This window comes from Cucurbita moschata, unplaced genomic scaffold, assembly GCF_002738365.1.
Source record: "Cucurbita moschata cultivar Rifu unplaced genomic scaffold, Cmos_1.0 Cmo_Scf00165, whole genome shotgun sequence".
NCBI lineage: Eukaryota > Viridiplantae > Streptophyta > Magnoliopsida > Cucurbitales > Cucurbitaceae > Cucurbita > Cucurbita moschata.
Genome location: NW_019268681.1, coordinates 53,297 through 62,025, shown reverse-complemented (window position 1 = coordinate 62,025; position 8,729 = coordinate 53,297). Strand labels below are relative to the sequence as shown.

The 8,729-nt window shown below is 36.5% G+C and overlaps 1 non-coding gene across 1 annotated transcript; it reads right to left on the bottom strand.

The window, feature by feature from the left end:
• Positions 1-924: 924 nt before the first annotated feature.
• Positions 925-997, bottom strand: TRNAA-UGC. Its single transcript has one exon. It is a non-coding gene; the product is annotated as a tRNA-Ala (tRNA).
• Positions 998-8,729: the final 7,732 nt, after the last annotated feature.

The following is an 8,729-nucleotide window of genomic DNA, read 5'->3' as shown; positions in this document are numbered from 1 at the left end:
AAGCTGTTGGAAGGTTTGCCGTGGAAAATTTCAGAGGTGGTAGATATAATTTAATCTACAAGCGTGTGGTGGTCTTTTCAGTCCCATATAGGCTTTGACCCAAAATTTTATATTATTGTGATAGAAGCTATAAATGACAACAATATTCATTTATCAGATATTGCAATTGTGAAGAAGTTCCGTCATATGCATGGGACGCTACCGCCATCCAATAAGCTTTATCATTTGGAGGAATCTTTTAAGGAATTCATCAAATTCCCCCTCCACAAGTAGTATAAACTACTATCTCTTTTAAGGAATTTATCAAATTCCCTTTCCACTACAAGTAGTATAAGCTCTTATCTCTTTTAAGGAATTCATCAAATTCCCTTTCCACTACAAGTAGTATAAGCTCAATTCCCTTTCCACGAGTAGTATAAGCTCTTATCTCTTTTAAGGAATTCATCAAATTCCTCATCAAATTTCCTTTACCATAAGTCCTCTCTCTATGTGCTTGTGGGACATTACTTAGCCATAATGATATAATAATCCCTTTATAAGTATCTTTTCTTTTTCTCTCGTACCCACCTTATACATAACATGTTAAATTAATTCATACTTAAAAAAATAATTTCTCCATAATCCTTTTATAAGTATCTTTTCTTTTTCTCTCGTACCCACCTTATACATAACATGTTAAATTAATTCTTACTTAAAAAAATAACTTCTCCCTTTTGGAGATGTAGGGTATCAATCCCCATACCTCTCACATGCTAAGCGAGCGCTCTACCATCTAAGCTACATCCCCGCAAGTTTTGCATCACAAAATCCTAAATTTCCCGTCATCAATAATAGTGAAAATGAAGAAATATTGCTACCCAACCTGTCATGAATAGGAAAAAATTGAAAAGAAATAATATATTTAATAATAGATAGTCTTATTTTTGGAGATGCAGGGTATCGATCCCCGTACCTCTCGCATGCAAAGCGAGCGCTCTACCATCTGAGCTACATCCCCACGATTCTTACATTAAAAAATCCTAAACCTCCCGTCATCAGTAATTGTGAAAATGAAAAATATCTCCGCTCATTATTTCATAAATAAGGAAAGATGTAATAGAAATAAAATATTAATAACATAGTTTACATATGTGTCACTTGTGTTATTTTAATGTATTTATTTACTTGGTAAACGTCTTTCATACTACAATCTCTTGAAGGGGCATTTTGAGAATCGAACTTTCATACCACTAGACCAAATGCCCTTGTTATACCACTTGAAATGTATGTATGAAGCCTTAGGCCTAGGTATTAAGGTCGTATTTTGTCGTATTGCAGGAAACACGTGAAGTCCTCGGATGTAGAATTTGTCTTGGAGAATAAAGCCTTGGGATGGGATGTTAAGAAAGACTATGAGTATTAAGAGCATGATGGTAAGTATAAAATGTCGAATATGAAGTTAGGTTGATTTCGAATATGAAGTCCTTAGATAAGAAAAGATTTAGACATAGGGGCATTTCAAGAATTGAACTCAAAACCTCTTGCACCCCAAGTGAGAATCATACCACTAAACCAAATGCCTTTTCTTGAACACCCAATATTTTTAGCTTCTACTCAAATATATTTTTCTCTTAGTAGTTGGAGGGCTATAAAACGAAAAGTTGAATTGTTATAATATACAAGGGTTATCAAATAAACCAACAACCCAACAAAAGAAACAAACTAATCAATTTTGGTTGGATTGATTCGGTTCAGTTCATCAGTTTGTTTGATTTAATTTTTCTATTTTGCCTCGTATGACAAGAAAATAAAGTTGTATTGAATGCACCTTAGTTTCATTTATGACAAACTCATATGAAACATAATTGCATTAATAGTACTCAGAGTTGGAGTCTATAAGCATTTCATGAACTTCAGTGCAATTCATGCTTCATTAAAGATGAGATAAACTTTAGTTAGGTAAGGGGAACTTTAAATTACTTCATGTGGAGCTTCAATTACTATATGCTAGTTACAATCTTTAGGATTGACTAATTGGACACGAATTCATGGATTTAGGGAAATTTTTGTGTAATTATCAACTACAACTTATGTTTTCAAATTTTTAGGACATAATTTAGGTAGTTGTTTTTATGAGTCGTAAACTTGTTTCTTTGCATAATATGGATTTAGTTGAACTATTATTATCGATAAGATGGAGAAAGAAATTGTCTTTGAATTGACTAATAGACCTAGGTTCATCGTTGTTGTCTTTTAACTTGTGATTTTGCAAAAAGCTTAACTAATATGAACTGTCATGTCACAAGAACTTTTAAATCAAGAATATACCCTACACATCATTCAAGATGGCAATAAAATGGAGTTAAATTGAACGCACTTTAGTTTCATGTTTGGCGTGTTCAAGATAAAACATAATTGTATTATTGATATTGAGCCTGGAGTCTATAAGAATTTAATGATCTTAAGAGAAATTCCTGTTTTATTAGAGGATACCAACTTTATTTAAGGTACTAGGAGTTCAAGAATCTCCATTTGAATTTGGTTAAGGAACAGTAAGATTTGAAAGTTTTGAATTCTAGACCAAATTTGTACCTAATTATTTCTTTTTATGACTAATTATAAATTAAGAGAAAAATATTTTATTAAAGGTAGATTTATCTCTAAAACTTTCATGACGAAACCATGTTTAGACTAGTAGTTTAAAGTCAGGAGATGCGGTCATAGGTGTGATTATTTTTTATGGGTTCGTAATAGAACTTACCGTTGAGATGAAGGAGCCTTCAAAGGTTGTGAACTCACAGATGGGGTTGTTATGTAGTGTTAGTCTGTCTTTGTGTTGTAGTATTTTTGTATTTTATTTTATTTTATTTTAATTTTTTATTATTATTTTTTAATTGTATCCCAAACAAATTTTTTTTTTTGTTTGGATAAATTTGAACAACACCGTCTTATAATTTAATTTAATTTTATATTTAATGTTGTGTTGTTTTCTCAATCTCATTTTAATTTTACAACATTTTCTTATTTTATATTAATTTACTTTTATTTTTATTTGTTTTCACTCTCAATTTTAGTTTCTATTTGAGTTTTGAACCCTTGAAATTTGGGTTGTGACACATTGGTATCAGAGCAGCCAGATTTTAAATTATATAGATTTTTTCTTAGGATAAAGAGTCGTATATCTCTATGACTCAGCTCGATGACACGTCTCTCCGCGACCAAGTAAGCAGTCTAACCCTATTTTGTAGTATATGATATGTTGTAAAACTTGTATGAATTTATTGTATGTTTTGATTTTCGTGGTAGTTATAAAATGTCCTTGGACGTTAAAGAGTGAACGTTAACTATATAAGACAATACTGGATCAACGTTATAGTGTCTAGATATGGTGAGGAGGAAAAGAGTGGTCATGAGATATCTGACTAGCCTTAGGAAAACAGAGAGTTGTCGTTGCACAGTGCGAGACATCTAATCCATGAAATTTTGGTACTAGAAATGAAGAAACTGGAGATGGTCCCCAAACGTCTGTATGGACCATTTCCAATCGCACTTTCTTTGGTTCCCTGGCAGCGTCAACCAGATTAACCCTACGGCGTGACAATCCTTGAGCTTCCACTCCTCCGTGGTCATGGTATCTAGCTTCACCCCCAAAATGGGTTCCTGAATATCTTTCTCGTATAGATAATCTTCAATCTGCATCTTCTAGAAACTGATATCGAATCCATCAAACTTTTCAATTCCAGTCTTTGAACTTTCCATCTTCACAGATCGTGGTGAATCTCTCCTCGCTCTGATACCAGTTATTAGAATCACACAACAACGCACACACTTGATCTAAATGAACACAAAGAACATGATAGAGAAAATGTAAGAAGAAATATTGACTAATGGTTTTGTATTAATGACTTCAGGTATGCAAAGAGAGGATATGGAGAATGAGAAATATACATTTAGGAAGCACTGACTAATGGGTATACATATGATTTCAGTTTATTATATATAGCTTCACTATATGTAACCGCCTACTATATATAATTATTTAATATATATTTCTCTATCAGATTTTTACTATAAATCGTCAGCCTTCATATCCAACATTCTAGAGCCCAAATAGTCAGGGATTGACATCCTGCTAGAACACAAAGTCATTTACATGTCCCTAGCAAAATGCCTAGTAGTAACGGAGTCTAACCCAACGATCATTCAGACAAACATCCATCAACCAAGAGGGGTGAAAATGATGACGATAGTACAGTTGAGAAAGAATCTTAGCCATGATGAATCTACACTTGCTGCCATTGTTGTATTTGAAAAGGGGGAGCTCAAGTGTGCCAACCTCAACAAAAACTTTATTGCCACTACATGAACACCACGACCCAAAACAAGAAGGTCAGATATTGGGTTTAACCCTACCAAGAGAGATAAATCACAAGATTAGTTTTATGTCACCTACCACAAATAGATGTCATACATCTCAACTTGAGCTAGTTGAATTCTACAAATAGCAAAATGGCATGTTCACAGTGGGGTTTATTTGACCTGCAAAGGCTCTTGTCAGTGATCACTCAAATGCTTGGCAAAGACACCAAGCCAACACTTCTACTGAAGAAGGGAGACAAAAACAAACCACTAAAGCAACACATGTTCACGCAGAAATACCATCCAGACGGATGAAGAGAAGGGTCGACCACGATAATTTCAAAGCAAATAGAGAGTTATGATAAGTTAAGGTCAGATCAACTTTGAGTTCAAAGCAACAAGAACCAAAGACTGGTTCGAAAATTCTATGGACTAGTCAAAGTTGTCCACAAGATTAGGAAGACATCATATAGGATCCAATTGCTCCTATGGATACAGACTAACCCTGTTGTCCACGTCAGTAACTTGAAACGTTATTATTCCGACCAAGAAAACATCAAGTAAAAGCAGGTGGTATGACGTCATTCAAAGAATTAAGTGTTTCAAGCGAAGAAAGTAGGAAAGAACCAACAGAGAAGACTTAAAGAGTTAACAAATCGAGAAGTGATTTTCAACAGCTCCTAGTAGGTTGGAAAAGACTCCACAATACTGAGATCAGTTAGAAGCGCGTCGCGAGACCTAAAGTCAGCCTCATCCTACAACGTTGAGTTTATGAAGAGCTGGTTGATAGAGATATTGGCCAAGGCGTGATGCCTGTGGCTACATGTTACATGTCCCAGCTATTCTTGTAAACGATTTGTGGTTCATGGTGGCATGCTCATTCCAAACCCATTTTACTTGCTTTCATCTTAGATAGGCCTTTACTATTATTGTTGTGCCAATACGGGGTGTATGATTAGTCCTCAAAATCATATCTACACCCATCAGGACTAAAATGTCCCAAAATGTACTATAGGAGAACGTGACCAGTTGTTGTTTCTTCACTTTTAGCTTATAACATTGCTTTATTTGAAATTATTTTTAACGTATTTCCTCGCTCACGTTTTCTAAAATATTTATTCTAAACGTGATTCGAGCATACACTGCTATTGTTCGTTCAGTCTAAATTTTGCATGGTTGACTTGTTCTTTGGATTAGAACAAATGTCACATAATCATTGTCGCACTACTTCAAGAGTGCGATTGTGACACTTGAAATCCGTTCAGTTGTGGGCCGCATCTTCTGACTAGTTACGTGAGTTTGGCCTGGAGCATACGTGTAGTTTGAAAAAGAAATGGTTGGATGCGGATTGCGAATAAGGGTTGGATCACGAAAGGTTTTTTTTTTACTACATATGGACTTTGGGCTAGGGAGTCTTAAATTTGGGTTCGTTTGAAAAATTTTAGTTCGTTTTTTAGTTCAAATGAACCCAAATTAAACTTACTAGTTCCTTCTTCCTTGCACGACTCACTCCTATTCTCTATTCTGCCTCTTCTTGCTCGCTGAAACTTCTTTAAAGGCTATTGTTCACCATTATTTGGGAGCATCTTCCTTAAAAGAATTGTGACCACAGATGACCTATGTAGAAAATTTGTACCCTCTTTCCTAAAACCTTTAGCAGACAACATACCTAAAACAGATGCGCTGAACAGACTGCACTACACTTCGTCTCACCCCCCCGGAGCATATGGATCCACCCAATCGATGAAGACTCAAACCAAACTCGCCCATCCTTTTTGGCACAGGGACGTGAGAACCAATCCGAGTAATCTACAGTGGGGAGACCCCTTAAAGCAACAAGCGAGAATGGCTAGGTTGATAGCAAGGTTAAAGAAAAGGGGAGTATGAAAAGACGTATCGCATAACCGTCCCTGTAAGCAACTTCATTCTTTCTTGATCTATAATCCGACTTTATGAAAAAAATCAGTCTTTCGGCTAAAAGTATGACTGTTGGGTATGGATAAGCAGGACCTCTTTGTTCGGGGAAAACCGGAGATGGTGGCTAAGAAAGCTAAGCAGGCAAGTACAAGATGGACAAAATGCACATACAAATTGATTGACATGATCACTCTCCCTCTCTCTTTGGCTAGTTGGCTAGTTGCACGATAAGCGGGAAAGCATATCAGGTAGGGAAAGAGAGGGTGCTCGATCTCCTGTAAGGCCAACCCTCAACGGCGAGCTCACCAGGCAATGCTATAAGTCCGATAGAAGTCCAAGGTTTCGTCTACTACGGACCAGGAAGCTCTTGGAGGAGCTAACATGAAATGAGAAATACATTCGTTTACGACAACTAATAGATAGCAAACCTTTTGGTAGAAACTGAATGATCCCCTGGCTCGGGCAAGAAAAGGAAAAGGTTGTCGTACTCCTACTTTTTTCGTCGGACGATAGAAAAGTTTGAGCTAAAAGATTGAATCACACCTGGTACGAAAGGCGGTCTTAGCAGGTTTCTCCAAACGTATAAACAAAAAGAGGAAGCAAGTGGTCCTAAAGAGGATACCGATACCCATACATTCTCGCATGGAAGAACCTAGCTGAACCGGATCAAGGGTCCTAACTTAGTCCGACTGACCTTCTTTGGCTGGCCCCGGCCCTTGTAACAAGGTCAACCCGTACGTGCTCTTTCCTTTCGTTTAGCGAGATAGCTTACCAGCTCTTTCGGCTCATAGCAGCAGTATGAAAAGCGGAATCCTCATCCTGAGTCGAGTCCGCATTGCCATACGAATCGACATCGGCCAAACCAAGAGCTCCTATTTTTTCTTTAATGAAAGCGGATCTAACAGTTTTGATAAAACCAACCTCTTCTAAAGAAGAAGTCGCTCTGCCTTGATCACCGTGGACATATGCAGCTCCCGCTTTACCTTTGCCTACCGTGAAAAGGAAAGTTCCCTCACAATAGGCCCTCCCAGCTCCCGAACGTCTTTCTATCAATCGAGAGAGGTATAGAATAGTACAACAAACCAACAAGACAAGAATGGACTCATAAGATGGGCGGTCAGGGAAACGATTTCATTTGTGTTATCCGCCAAGGAAATGATCAAGGAATTCAGATCCTGAATAAAGTACTGTAGGCAAGCGAAGCTTTTGAAAATGAAAGCGTGTAGAACTCATATCCACTTTCTCTTCGATTCGTAAACTTCGGATCTGATCTTCCTTTCCTCTCTGGGTGACTGAGAGACAATTTAGGCCTGGCGTGCATCCGATTCGGTCAACAATAAGGTACAAAGCGGATTGATTAAATGGGCTTGAAGTTCCATTATCGTTAGGTCGAAGATCTCTACTAGGTTTAGTGCACTTTGGTAGTTGCGAATGTTGCCGTAATCGAATGTCTTTCTCATTCGGCATTCTCTCTTACCAAGCACTCATACTCGCCAGGGTGAGGAGACAGTCCGTGAGCTAATTGGGTTTCGAGCTTGCGTATACGCGAAAAGAGCTCGCTTTTCGACTTTCTCCTTGGCGTTTTGTGCCCGGTTCTGGTTCAGGAAAGGGTTGATCTCTTTCATTGGAGCACATTGATGCCGAAGGAGTCTTCGGAACCGGTGGAGAGGCTATGATGACTTCAAGCTATTCAAATAGCATAGGGTATATAATTATCTCCATATATCATACCAAATATCTAATTATCTCCATATATCATACCAAAAGTCTGCTTGATGACATGAAAGATTCTTGGATTCCAAGAACATGTTTCATTCTCTATTCTCGATTCAATTTAACGCATTCTTTTGGGTTAGGCCCATTGACACCTATTTTTTTTTTCTTACAAAATTGTGCTTGGTTTTCTTTTAGAGGGGCGTTTCGAGAATTGAACTCAAGACCTCTTGCACCTAATGCAAAAATCATACCACTACACCAAATGCCCTTATAATGGACCATATATTTTGTTTATGGAATGTATCATCATTATTTCATTTATTTTCTTTGTTAATGAAATCCATGAGCAATTATCATTATATCTTTTAAATCTAGACCGTTGTTAAATTATTTACATAGGGTTTACGATAATTACTGTAGAGAGAAGAAAAAAGAATAGAAGTACTGTAAAAAGATAATTACTGTAGAAGGATAATTACTGTAGAGAGAAGAAAAAAGAATAGAAGTAGTGTAAAAAGATAATTATTATAGAAAGATAATTAATGTAGAGAAGAGAAGAAAAAAGAATAGAAGTAGTGTAAAAAGAATAAAAGTTATGTTCTAAAAAAGATAATTACTAATAAAAAAGAATTGAACCGAGAATTGAACTTGGGATCTCTCACACCCTAAGCGAGAATCATACCTTAGTTTCATTTATGACAAACTCATATGAAACATAATTGCATTAATAGTACTAAGAGTTGGAGTCTATAAACATT